The sequence below is a fragment of the Leuresthes tenuis genome, unplaced genomic scaffold (assembly GCF_036924035.1).
Source record: "Leuresthes tenuis unplaced genomic scaffold, fLeuTen1.0.hap1 SCAF_24, whole genome shotgun sequence".
Taxonomy (NCBI): domain Eukaryota; kingdom Metazoa; phylum Chordata; class Actinopteri; order Atheriniformes; family Atherinopsidae; genus Leuresthes; species Leuresthes tenuis.
The window spans coordinates 24,448,645-24,463,262 of record NW_027325378.1 but is presented as its reverse complement, the minus strand read 5'-3'; the positions used below and the strand labels follow the sequence as shown (position 1 = coordinate 24,463,262).

The 14,618-nt window shown below is 41.8% G+C and overlaps 1 non-coding gene across 1 annotated transcript; it reads right to left on the bottom strand.

Annotated features, from left to right (window-relative positions):
* Nucleotides 1–14,261: 14,261 nt before the first annotated feature.
* Nucleotides 14,262–14,375, bottom strand: LOC140285046 (U5 spliceosomal RNA). The gene has a single exon (XR_011910248.1). It is a non-coding gene; the product is annotated as a U5 spliceosomal RNA (small nuclear RNA).
* Between the last annotated feature and the right edge of the window lie 243 nt (nucleotides 14,376–14,618).

Genomic DNA, 14,618 nt, shown 5'->3' with positions numbered 1-14,618 from the left:
GTTTCGAATATCGAACCAAACATAATCAAAAGCGGGGAGCAGAGCTGCTCGACTGCAAGTAGGTGTGAATGTCAGTTCATAATTTGCAAAAAGCTGATGAGAAAGGGGGAGAATGCCCGACTATACACCATCAAATGTGGAAGCCGAAGTTTTCGGGCTGTGAGTAGGTGTGAATGTCCCACCATAATTGCTGAAAAATGTGTTAGAAAAGACTAGAATGCCGAACAATACATCATCAAAAGCGGGAGAGGTGGTGGTCGGCTGCAAGTAGGTGTGAACGTCCAGCCATAATTACTCACAAACGGGTAAGAAAAGGTAGTATTGCCAGACCATACATGATAGAAACAGGGAGCGGAGGTGGTTCAGCTGCAAGGTGTGAATGTCTGACTAAAGTTAGTAAAAAGCGGGTATGACAAGGTGCGAATGCCCGACAATGTATGATCAAAAGAGGGAGCGGAGGTTTTCGGCTGCAAGAAGGTCTGAATGTCCAACCATAATTTGTAAAAACCGGGGAAGAAAAGGCTCGAAAGCCAGACTATACACCATCAAAAGAGGCAGCGGAGGTGTTCGGCTGCAAGAAGGTCTGAATGTCCAACCATAATTTGTAAAAAGCGGGTAAGAAAAGGTAAGAATGCCCAACCATAAATTATCAAAAGCGGCAGCAGAGATGTTCGGCTGGTATTTATCAATGTCTAGATAGATTTCAAGAAAAAACAACGTTGTACTTTGCAGTAAAAGAAAGAGCAAATCTAAAGTTTCAGGAATCCGAGTATAAGCTTGCTTTCATGAGTTCTGCACGAATTCGGATTTTGCTATAAATTGAATTCCTTCACTCAAACTAAATTACAACTGCTTTGTCCTTCATATGTACCCAATTCTACATATATTTCAAGCATAAACTTCCTCATATTACCCAGAATGAAAAAGAACCACACTTGTGATTAAGCCATACGCCCCTTTTGAGGAGTTCTGCATGATTTGGGATTTTATCTATAAAATTAATTCCTTCACTCAAACTATGTTAAAACGGCTTTTACCTTAATATTTATCAATGTCTAGATAGTTTTAAACAAAAAAAACAATTTTGTACTTTGCAGTAAAAGAAAGAGCAAATCAAAAGTTTTAGTAATCCGAGAATAAGCTTCTTTTCATACGTTCTGCTATATTTGGGATTTTATATATAAAATGAATTCCTTCACTCAAACTATGTTAAAACTGCTTTGTCCTTCATATTTATCAATGTCTAGATCGACTTCAACAAAGAACAACATTGGATTTTGCAGTAGAAGAATGAGCAACAATGAAGGATCAGGAATCCGAGAATAAGCTTCTTTTCATACGTTCTGCATGATTTGGGATTTTATGTATAAAATGAATGCCTTCACTCTAACCAAGTTTAAACTGCTTTGTCCTTCATATTTATCAATGTCTAGATCGACTACAACAAAGAACAACATTGTATTATGCAGTAGAAGAAAGACCAACACTGAAGGATCAGGAATCCGAGAATAAGCTTCTTTTCATACGTTCTGCATGATTTGGGATTTTATGTATAAAATGAATTCCTTCACTCAAACCAAGTTAAAACTGCTTTGTCCTTCATATTTATCAATATCTAGATTGATTTCAACAAAGAACAAGGTTGTATTTTGCTGTATAGGAAAGAGCAACACTGGAGGATCAGGAATCCGAGAAAAAGCTTATTTTCATGAGTTCTGCACGATTTCGGATTTTCCTATAAAATGAATTGCTTTGCTCAAACCAAGTTAAAATAGCTTTGTCCTTCATAGTTATCAATGTCTAAAAATGTATCAAGCATAAAGTTCCTCATATTACCCTGAATGAGAAAGAAGCATCCCTTTGGTTGAGCAATACGTTCCTTTTGAGGAGTTAGGCATGATTTCGGATTTTGCTATAAAATTCATTCCTTCACTCAAACCAAGTGGAAACTGCTTTGTTCTTCATATTTATCAATGTCTAGATCGATTTCAACTTCTTCTACTGGAAAATCCAACGTTGTTCTTTGTTGAAGTCGATTGATAAAGATGAAGGTAAAAGCAGTTTTCACTCGGTTTGAGTGAAAGAATTTATTTAATAGCAAAATCGCAAATCATGCAGAACTCCCTTTCACATTCACACCTTTTCTCACCTGCTTTTTGCAAACTATGGTCGGCCATTCACAGCTTCCTCTCCACCATACTTGTATGATGGGATATTCACACCCACTTGCATCCGAAGACCCCCCCCCCCCCCCCCCCCCCCCCACACACACACACACACACACACTTTTGTTGATATTTAGTCGGTCATACGCACCTTACCCGCTTTTGGCAAACTATGGCCTTCTTGCTGCCAAACACCTCTGATCTCGCTTTTGATGATGTAAGGTTGGGCATTCAGACATTGCTTCACCTGCTTTTCACCAAATATAGTCAGACATTCACACCTTCTTGCAGCCGATCCACTCCTGCTTTTGATGATGTATGGTGGGGCATTCGCACCCATTTTTTACCCATTTTTCAGGAATTATGGGTGGACATTCAGATCTTCTTACAGCCGAAAACCTCCGCTCCCTCTTTTGATCATACATTGTCGGGCATTCGCACCTTGTCTTAGCCGCTTTTTACAAACTTTAGTCGGTTATTCACACCTTCCTAACTGTTTTGATCATGTATGGTCTGGCAATACTACCTTTTCTTACCCATTTGTGAGTAATTATGGTTGGAGAGTCACACCTACTCACAGCCGAACAACCGCTCCCGCTTTTGATGGTGTATAGTCGGGCATTCTCACCCTTTCTGATCAGCTTTTTGCAAATTATGATCTGATATTCACACCTATTTGCAGTCGAACAGCTCTGCTCCCGCTAATGATTATGTTTGGTTGGATATTCGAACTTTTTAACTGCTTTTTACAAACTTTAGTCGGACGTTCACGTATTCTTGAAGCCGAACACCTCCGCTTCCGCTTTTGATGGTGTATATTCGGGCATACGAACCTTTTCTTACCCGCTTTTTACTAACCATGGTCGGACTTTCAAACCTTCTTGTAGCTGAAAATCTCACCTCCCTCTTTTGTTTGTGTACAGTCGGGTATTTTAACCTTTTCTTACCCGCTTTTTACCAACTATGGTCGGACATTCACACCTTCTTACAGCGGAACACCTCCGCTCCCTCTTTTGATGGTATATGTTCGGGCATTTGAACCTTTTCTTACCCACCTTTTACAAACTATGGTCGGACATTCAAACCTTGGAGCCGAACACATCCACTCCTGCTTTTGATGATGTATGGTTGGGCATTCGCACCTTTTCTTAACCATTTTTCAGTAGTTATTGGTGGACATTCAGACCTTCTTGCAGCTGAACACCTCCGCTCCCGCTTTTGATGGTGTATAGTTGGGCTTTCGAGCCTTTTCTTCCCTGGTTTTTACAAATTATGGTTTGACATTCAGACCTTGCAGCCGAAAACCGCTCCCTCTTTTGATCATACATTGTCGGGCATTCGCACCTTGTCATACCCGCTTTTTACAAACTTTAGTCACACATTCACACCTTGCAGCTGAACCACCTCCGCTACCTGTTTTGATCATGTATTGTCTGGCAATACTACCTTTTCTTACCCGTTTGTGAGTAATTATGGCTGGACGTTCACACCTACTTGCAGCCGTACACCACCTCTCCCGCCTTTGATGATGTATAGTCGGGCATTCTCACCCTTTCTCATCAGCTTTTTGCAAATTATGATCTGACATTCACACCTACTTGCAATCGAACAGCTCTGCTCCCGCTTTTGATTATGTTTGGTTGGATATTTGAATCTTTTCTTAACTGCTTTTTACAAACTTTGGTCGGACGTTCACACCTTCTTGCAGCCGAACCCCTTCGCTTCCACTTTTGATGGTATATATATTCGGGCATTCGAACCTTTTCTTACCCGCTTTTTACAAACCATGGTCGGACTTTCACACCTTCTTCTAGCCGAACAACTCCGCTCCCGCTATTGATTGTGTACAATCTGGTATTTTAACCTTTTCTTACCCGCTTTTTACCAACTATGGTCGGACATTCACACTTTCTTACAGCGGAACACCTCTGCTCGCTCTTTTGATGATGTATGGTTGGGCATTCTGAACTTTTCTTACCCATTTTTCAGTAATTATGAGTGGACATTCCCACCTTCTTGCAGCTGAACACCTCCTCTCCCGCTTATGATCATGTGCGGTTTGATATTCGAAAATTTTCTTTCATGTTTTAAAGCAATTATTGATGGACATTCAAATCTTCTTGTAGCCGAACACATCCACTCCTGCTTTTGATGATGTAAGGTTGGGCATTCGCACCCTTTTTTTACCCATTTTTCAGGAATTATGGGTGGACATTCAGACCTTCTTGCAGCCGAAAACCTCCGCTCCCTCTTTTGATCATACATTGTCGGGCATTCGCACCTTGTCTTACCCGCTATTTATAAACTTTAGTCGGACATTCACACCTTCTTGCAGCTGAACCACCTCCGCTCCCTGTTTTGATCATGTATGGTCTGGCAACACTACCTTTTCTTACCCGTTTGTGAGTAATTATGGCTGGACATTCACACCTACTTGCAGCCGAACACCACCTCTCCCGCTTTTGATGATGTATGAACCGGCATTCTTACCTTTTCTAACACATTTTTCAGCAATTATGGTTGGAGATTCACACCTACTCACAGCCGAACAACCGCTCCCGCTTTTGATGGTGTATAGTCGGGCATTCTCCCCCTTTCTGATCCGCTTTTTGCAAATTATGATCTGATATTCACACCTATTTGCAGTCGAACAGCTCTGCTCCCGCTTTTGATTATGTTTGGTTGGATATTCGAACCTTTTTAACTGCTTTTTACAAACTTTGGTCGGACGTTCACGTATTCCTGAAGCCGAACACCTCCGCTTCCGCTTTTGATGGTGTATATTCGGGCATACGAACCTTTTCTTACCCGCTTTTTACAAACCATGGTCGGATTTTCAAACCTTCTTGTAGCTGAAAATCTCTGCTCCCTCTTTTGTTTGTGTACAGTCGGGTATTTTATCCTTTTCTTACCCGCTTTTTACCAACTATGGTCGGACATTCACACCTTCTTACAGCGGAACACCTCCGCTCCCTCTTTTGATGGTATATGTTCGGGCATTTGAACCTTTTCTTACCCACCTTTTACAAACTATGGTCGGACATTCAAACCTTGGAGCCGAACACATCCACTCCTGCTTTTGATGATGTATGGTTGGGCATTCGCACCTTTTCTTAACCCTTTTTCAGTAGTTATTGGTGGACATTCAGACCTTCTTGCAGCTGAACCCCTCCGCTCCCGCTTTTGATGGTGTATGGTTGGGCTTTCGAGCCTTTTCTTCACGGTTTTTACAAATTATGGTCGGACATTCAGACCTTCTTGCACCCGAACACCTCCGCTCCCTCTTTTGATCATACATTGTCGGGCATTCGCACCTTGTCTTACCCGCTTTTTACAAACTTTAGTCGGACATTCACACCTTCTTGCAGCTGAACCACCTCCGCTCCCTGTTTTGATCATGTATGGTCTGGCAATACTACCTTTTCTTACCCGTTTGTGAGTAATTATGGCTGGACGTTCACACCTACTTGCAGCCGTACACCACCTCTCCCGCCTTTGATGATGTATAGTCGGGCATTCTCACCCTTTCTCATTAGCTTTTTGCAAATTATGATCTGACATTCACACCTACTTGCAATCGAACAGCTCTGCTCCCGCTTTTGATTATGTTTGGTTGGATATTTGAATCTTTTCTTAACTGCTTTTTACAAACTTTGGTCGGACGTTCACACCTTCTTGCAGCCGAACCCCTTCGCTTCCACTTTTGATGGTATATATATTCGGGCATTCGAACCTTTTCTTACCCGCTTTTTATAAACCATGGTCGGACTTTCACACCTTCTTCTAGCCGAACAACTCCGCTCCCGCTATTGATTGTGTACAATCTGGTATTTTAACCTTTTCTTACCCGCTTTTTACCAACTATGGTCGGACATTCACACTTTCTTACAGCGGAACACCTCTGCTCGCTCTTTTGATGATGTATGGTTGGGCATTCTGAACTTTTCTTACCCATTTTTCAGTAATTATGAGTGGACATTCCCACCTTCTTGCAGCTGAACACCTCCTCTCCCGCTTATGATCATGTGCGGTTTGATATTCGAAAATTTTCTTTCATGTTTTAAAGCAATTATTGATGGACATTCAAATCTTCTTGTAGCCGAACACATCCACTCCTGCTTTTGATGATGTATGGTTGGGCATTCGCACCCTTTTTTTACCCATTTTTCAGGAATTATGGGTGGACATTCAGACCTTCTTGCAGCCGAAAACCTCCGCTCCCTCTTTTGATCATACATTGTCGGGCATTCGCACCTTGTCTTACCCGCTATTTATAAACTTTAGTCGGACATTCACACCTTCTTGCAGCTGAACCACCTCCGCTCCCTGTTTTGATCATGTATGGTCTGGCAACACTACCTTTTCTTACCCGTTTGTGAGTAATTATGGCTGGACATTCACACCTACTTGCAGCCGAACACCACCTCTCCCGCTTTTGATGATGTATGAACCGGCATTCTTACCTTTTCTAACACATTTTTCAGCAATTATGGTTGGAGATTCACACCTACTCACAGCCGAACAACCGCTCCCGCTTTTGATGGTGTATAGTCGGGCATTCTCCCCCTTTCTGATCCGCTTTTTGCAAATTATGATCTGATATTCACACCTATTTGCAGTCGAACAGCTCTGCTCCCGCTTTTGATTATGTTTGGTTGGATATTCGAACCTTTTTAACTGCTTTTTACAAACTTTGGTCGGACGTTCACGTATTCCTGAAGCCGAACACCTCCGCTTCCGCTTTTGATGGTGTATATTCGGGCATACGAACCTTTTCTTACCCGCTTTTTACAAACCATGGTCGGATTTTCAAACCTTCTTGTAGCTGAAAATCTCTGCTCCCTCTTTTGTTTGTGTACAGTCGGGTATTTTATCCTTTTCTTACCCGCTTTTTACCAACTATGGTCGGACATTCACACCTTCTTACAGCGGAACACCTCCGCTCCCTCTTTTGATGGTATATGTTCGGGCATTTGAACCTTTTCTTACCCACCTTTTACAAACTATGGTCGGACATTCAAACCTTGGAGCCGAACACATCCACTCCTGCTTTTGATGATGTATGGTTGGGCATTCGCACCTTTTCTTAACCCTTTTTCAGTAGTTATTGGTGGACATTCAGACCTTCTTGCAGCTGAACCCCTCCGCTCCCGCTTTTGATGGTGTATGGTTGGGCTTTCGAGCCTTTTCTTCACGGTTTTTACAAATTATGGTCGGACATTCAGACCTTCTTGCACCCGAACACCTCCGCTCCCTCTTTTGATCATACATTGTCGGGCATTCGCACCTTGTCTTACCCGCTTTTTACAAACTTTAGTCGGACATTCACACCTTCTTGCAGCTGAACCACCTCCGCTCCCTGTTTTGATCATGTATGGTCTGGCAATACTACCTTTTCTTACCCGTTTGTGAGTAATTATGGCTGGACATTCACACCTACTTGCAGCCGAACACCACCTGTCCTGCTTTTGATGATGTATGGACCGGCATTCTTACCTTTTCTAACACATTGTTCAGCAATTATGGTCGGAGATTCACAGCTACTCACAGCCGAAAAACTCCGCTACCGCATTTGATGGTGTATAGTCGGGCATTCTCACCCTTTCTCATCAGCTTTTTGCAAATTATGATCTGACATTCACACCTATTTGCAGTCGAACAGCTCTGCTCCCGCTTTTGATTATGTTTGGTTGGATATTCGAACCTTTTTAACTGCTTTTTACAAACTTTGGTCGGACGTTCACGTATTCTTGAAGCCGAACACCTCCGCTTCCGCTTTTGATGGTGTATATTCGGGCATACGAACCTTTTCTTACCCGCTTTTTACAAACCATGGTCGGACTTTCAAACCTTCTTGTAGCTGAAAATCTCCGCTCCCTCTTTTGTTTGTGTACAGTCGGGTATTTTCACCTTTTCTTACCCGCTTTTTACCAACTATGGTTGGACATTCACACCTTCTTACAGCGGAACACCTCCGCTCCCTCTTTTGATCATGTATGGTCTGGCATTCTTACCTTTTCTAACACATTTTTCAGCAATTATGGTCTGAGATTCACACCTACTCACAGCCGAACACCTCCGCTCCCTCTTTTGATGGTATATGTTCGGGCATTTGAACCTTTTCTTACCCACCTTTTACAAACTATGGTCGGACATTCAAACCTTGGAGCCGAACACATCCACTCCTGCTTTTGATGATATATGGTTGGGCATTCGCACCTTTTCTTAACCATTTTTCAGTAGTTATTGGTGGACATTCAGACCTTCTTGCAGCTGAACACCTCCGCTCCCGCTTTTGATGGTGTATAGTTGGGCTTTCGAGCCTTTTCTTCCCCGGTTTTTACAAATTATGGTTTGACATTCAGACCTTGCAGCCGAAAACCGCTCCCTGTTTTGATCATGTATTGTCTGGCAATACCACCTTTCCTTACCCGTTTGTGAGTAATTATGGCCTGAACTTCACACCTACTTGCAGCCGAACACAACTTTTCCCGCTTTTGATGGTGTATAGTCGGGAATTCTCACCCTTTCTCATCAGCTTTTTGCAAATTATGATCTGACATTCACACCTACTTGCAGTCGAACAGCTCTGCTCCCGCTTTTGATTATGTTTGGTTGGATATTCGAACCTTTTCTTACCCGCTTTTTACAAACTTTAGTCGGACATTCACACCTTCTTGCAGCTGAAGCACCTCCGCTCCCTGTTTTGATCATGTATGGTCTGGCATTCTTACCTTTTCTAACACATTTTTCAGCAATTATGGTTGGAGATTCACACCTACTCACAGCCGAACATCTCCGCTCCTGCATTTGATGGTGTATGTTCGGGCATTCGAACTTTTCTTACCCGACTTTTACAAACTATGGTCGGACATTCAAACCTTCTTATAGCGGAACACATCCACTGCTCCTTTTGATGATGTATGGTTGGGCATTCGCACCTTTTCTTACCCATTTTTCAGTAAATATTGGTGGACATGCAGACCTTCTTGCAGTGGAACACCTCTGCTCCCGCTTTTGATGGTGTATAGTCGGGCTTTCGAGCCTTTTCTTCCCCGGTTTTTACAAACTATGTTTGGACATTCAGACCTTGCAGCCGAAAACCTCCGCTCCCTCTTTTGATCATACATTGTCGGGCATTCGCACCTTGTCATACCCGCTTTTTACAAACTTTAGTCAGACATTCACACCTTGCAGCTGAACCACCTCTGCTCCCTGTTTTGATCATGTATTGTCTGGCAATACTACCTTTTCTTACCCGTTTGTGAGTAATTATGGCTGGACGTTCACACCTACTTGAAGCCGTACACCACCTCTCCCGCCTTTGATGATGTATAGTCGGGCATTCTCACCCTTTCTCATCAGCTTTTAGCAAATTATGATCTGACATTCACACCTACTTGCAGTCGAACAGCTCTGCTCCCGCTTTTGATTATGTTTGGTTGGATATTTGAACCTTTTCTTAACTGCTTTTTACAAACTTTGGTTGGACGTTCACACCTTCTTGCAGCCGAACACCTTCGCTTCCACTTTTGATGGTATATATTCGGGCATTCAAACCTTTTCTTACCCGCTTTTTACAAACCATGGTCGGACTTTCACACCTTCTTGTAGCCGAACAACTCCGCTCCCGCTATTGATTGTGTACAATCTGGTATTTTAACCTTTTCTTACCCGCTTTTTACCAACTATGGTCGGACATTCACACTTTCTTACAGCGGAACACCTCTGCTCGCTCTTTTGATGATGTATGGTTGGGCATTCTGAACTTTTCTTACCCATTTTTCAGTAATTATGGGTGGACATTCACACCTTCTTGCAGCTGAACACCTCCTCTCCCGCTTATGATCATGTGCGGTTTGATATTCGAAAATTTTCTTTCATGTTTTCTAGCAATTATTGATGGACATTCAAACCTTCTTGCAGCTGAACACCTCCGCTCCCGCTTTTGATGGTGTATAGTCGGGCTTTCGAGCCTTTTCTTCCCCAGTGTTTACAAATTATGGTTGGACATTCAGACCTTCTCTCAGCCGAAAACCTCCGCTTCCTCTTTTGATCATAGATTGTCGGGCATTCACACCTTGTCTTACCCACTTTTTACAAACCAGGGTCGGACTTTCACACCTTTTAGTAGCCGAACAACTCCGTTCCCGCTATTGATTGTGTACAGTCGGTTATTTTCACCTTTTCTTATCCGCTTTTTACCAACTATGGTCGGACATTCACACCTTCTTGTAGCTGAACACCTCCGCTCCAGCTGTTGATGGTGTATAGTCGGGCTTTCGAGCCTTTTCTTCCCCGGTTTTTACAAATTATGGTTGGATATTCAGACCTTCTTTCAGCCGAAAACCTCCTCTCCCTCTTTTGATCATACATTGTCAGGCATTCGCAACTTGTCTTACCCGCTTTTTACAAACTTTAGTCAGAAATTCCCAACTTGCAGCTGAACCACCTCCAAATAAACCTTGGATGCTAGCTGGGCATATGAGGGCCCCGGGTCATTGCCTTGCTTTTAGGAAGCTTAGAAATAAATGTACAGCAGAAATAAGAAAGGCCAAGTCTGATCATTATCTAAATTTGATTCCCAGAGCTTACTCAGATTTCCCAAAAGTCTGTCCTACTGCTCCTGTTTTTAATTAGACTTCTATGCTCCGCAGTCGCAGATTTGTCACTCCTTTTAAGCTTATTGTATGTTCTAAATGTTCTTTTAATCGTGTCTTCAAAAGTTTTCTGTTTTTTCTGTCTCAGCTATTGCATATGAGATTATTTTCTCCATTTATCTCCAAGTTTAAATAAATGTTATTACTAGTGTGGCACTTTCTATGTCAAGGGGACAGTGGTGGTACTCTGTCCTGCATCATCTTTATTTCTGCTAATCCATGCTTCATACCATAAAATTGGGAATACTATAATAAGAGTAATGATTAATAATACACAGCTGGTTCCTCTTAACCCACAAAATCCTTGTAATCTGAATGGATGCCACGGCCTTTGTCCATCCATTTTCCCTGTCTTATTTTAGTCACACCCTATGTTCTCATGTTAGCCGTTGTTTTCTTCACTGAGGTTGAGATGAACTCCCTCCTGTAGAGAGAATTCCCCTTTGTAGTCAGACTTTTGCCTCAGAAAACAGTGGTGGGTAACTAATCTTTCCCTACTTCTGAAGGTCGTAGTACAATGTGATAAGTGAATCCAAGAAGTCCTTCAGCTGCTGTGGGTGATGTAAGTAGTACCTGAAATGGACCTTCCCCCCTTGGACTGGACCAGTTCTTTTTCTTTATCACTTAGATGATGATCCAGTCCTAAAATCCAGATCGTAAAAATAATTTTTCAATAATTAGTAAAACCATATGCTGTAAAAACCTTGTTCATTATTGCTTCCATCCCTCCTGTTGAGACATGACATGGTCCATGGCTTAATACTGCAGCATATTTAAACAAATTCTTTGGCAGTATGGTTTTCCTTCTGGTCATTCATACGAGTCTATTGTAGATGACAATTGAATAACATCTAATAATGCTAAAATATTTGTAGTTTATACATTAGCTGTGGATGTCAACATACCTGTTTTTCCAATGCTGTGTTAACACATGTACAGTTGAGAAGGCATACTGACTGTCAGTGTAAACGTTAACAACCTTTTTGTTATTTAATTTACAAACTTCAGTTAAAGCTACCAATTCGACTGCTTGAACAGAGTAATTTTTTGGTAGTGGTTGTTTTAAGAAAACTTCAGTTTCTGTTAGTACTGCAAATCCTGTAGCATTTGTGCCATCAGGGTTTTTTGCGTGACCTGTCGAATAAATATAGTTATTTCTGCATTTTCATAACGTATATCAGTTAAGTCTGGCCTGGGTAAAACATTGATGGTTATTTCTGACATGCAATCGTGAGAATTTCCATCTGTGGGGTAGGTAGCAGTGTGGATGGATTAAGTGTAGCACATTTCTCGACAACAAGGTGTGGCTGTGAAAGAAGAACAGTTATGTAGGAGAGATGTCTGGTAAAGATATTTTGTTAAGTAACCATATCACAGCCACTGCATGAGGTACTTTAAGTGTTAATGGGTGAAGTAACACCATAATTGTTGATGCCTGCACTGCCAATGGCTTCTGGCCATTGATTCAAAAGTACGATCTCGTCACTTTTTCCCCCTTTCAGTGGACACTGGCCCCTAATTACCGCAATTCAGCAGGGGGTCTTTCATTAGGAGTACTGGACTCCCCCGTGCACGGTTTCAGCTCCGACCCTGGACGGCGGAAAAAACGTCGAGATCTGGTTTGAGTACCCAATTGTTGAGAAAATTCTCTCAATGAGACTCAGAGTTGCTGGAGTCGGTTAATGCAAAGGTTTAATCTTGCAGCAAGCTCAAGAATGTGTGTGTGTATGGGTGTATGTGTGCGAACGTGTGTGTGAGTTTGTGTGTGTGAGAGTTTAAAGAACCTGTTATCCACAGGCAGGTCTTAACTAGTATGGCACGGGTCCAGCCTGTCTCATCTTTTTTGGAAGGTCCAGCGCTTGGCCGTAACCCTTCTGTCTGTTTGGACTCTCACATACATTCGGTTAATCATAGAAAAACGAGAACAAAACTTTTTAGCCCCTTAAATTCATAAAACAGACATGGTGCAGTTATTTCCATTCTAGAAAATAAGAGTAATCACCACCATTCCTATAAATTCTGGATATTCTAACAATCTGAATCTTTTTTAAATGTTCAATGAAGCCCTTTGCTGTTCTGTTTAGAGACTCAGCTGATCATAAACCTTCTAAACTCTTAACCTTTTTCATTTCTCAGTTAGTATTCACTTTAAAACTGATTAAAATAAAAAATAAATGAATGCCTATCAACAAATGTGGGATCTAAACTCTACTGCTTCCTCTAAAATGATTTATTTTCTCAATTCAGAAATATGTGTGTGTAAGTCACAACACCTGTGACACCAAAACGGCTTTCTTTTCTCTCTTTTCTCTACACTCTGCACTGTGAGCACACACACCAAATCAGAAAGGCTTTTTTCTCTCTTTTCTACATTATGGACTGTGGGGACACAAAACCCCTCTCTCTTTTTTTTTTTTGATTGTGTGTCAGGGCGTTGTCTCACGTATTAGATGATGCTTAAGATATGAATGGGTTTATCAGTCACATCAGAATCCATACATACTGATCCTCCCGTAATAAAATGGTCGGATCTTATCAAACACACTTTGTTTCTTGTGACAATCAAGTCAGCGAAACAGCGTATACACGTCAAGACACTGAAGTTAAGTTAAGTTTGGCAGTATTGCTCTGCCGTCAGCAATCATACACCCATTTTATTTTCGTGAGACATGTGCAGGCACCTGTTCATCTACTGTTCTATCACTATGAATTAGTTTATCTATTATCAATAAGGATACTTCTACAACTACTATCAAAGTATGTCCGGACTTCTTATGTTGTCAGTTGCTATATATGAATAAGTGGGTAGCTACTGACAAGCATTAAGCATGTCACACAGCCCAAACATATAACATTTCAGGACACACCACACAGTTAACAACCACAGTGAAGCGTGTCAAAGCCCAAACATGTAACATTCAACAGGACACTTACACAACACATTCAAATCAAACAGTCAGACAACATACAAGAACATATACCCCAGCCGGCATTGCTCCCTGCCTATTTTCCTACAGCTCACTATGTGTGCGCACACCTTTATTCACAAACTCTTCAACTTATACTCTTTTACCGAAGCTGCTACAGCTCGATTGGCCGAATACCCTTAGATCCTATTTCGGTGAATTTGACATCTGCCTTACATGTAACAGATTAGCGGTTTAGCAGTTTTAATTTAGTTTGAGTGAAGGAATTCATTTTATTGCAAAATCCGAAATCGTGAAGAACTCGTGAAAGTAAGCTTATTCTCGGATTCCTGAAACTTTAGATTTGCTCTTTCTTTTACTGCAAAGTACAACGTTGTTTTTTTTTGTTTAAATCTTTCTAGACATGGTAATTAAGAAGGACAAAGCAGTCGCAACAAGTAAGGCGACTCTACTCAGAGAAGTCACTCTGCACAGTAACAAGATTTCTTTTGCACAGACAGAAAGGGCTTCACCCGCAAAGGTAAAGCCTGCCAAAAATAGAAACAACTCATTAGTGCTGCTCTCCACTGAAGTCTTTAGTAAAAGGCGAAAGACTTGTACGTTATGAAGAGAAACCAGAGTACGATTATCCGTCACTGCGGGAGCAGGGCATCAGGCTAGTTGGCATAGCCACCTTCCCCATGGTGAGCTTTGCTCCCCCCCCCCTTGCTCCTCGGCTGACCAAGGAGGAACTACTCGATGGCTGCAACACCTGAAAGAGATATTGATGCGAGACCCGATCAAAAGCTTTTTCAAAGTCTAAATTTAAGATGACAAGCCGGGTGTTTCTGTCTCTAGCGTAATCAATGATGTCTCAAATCAGTACG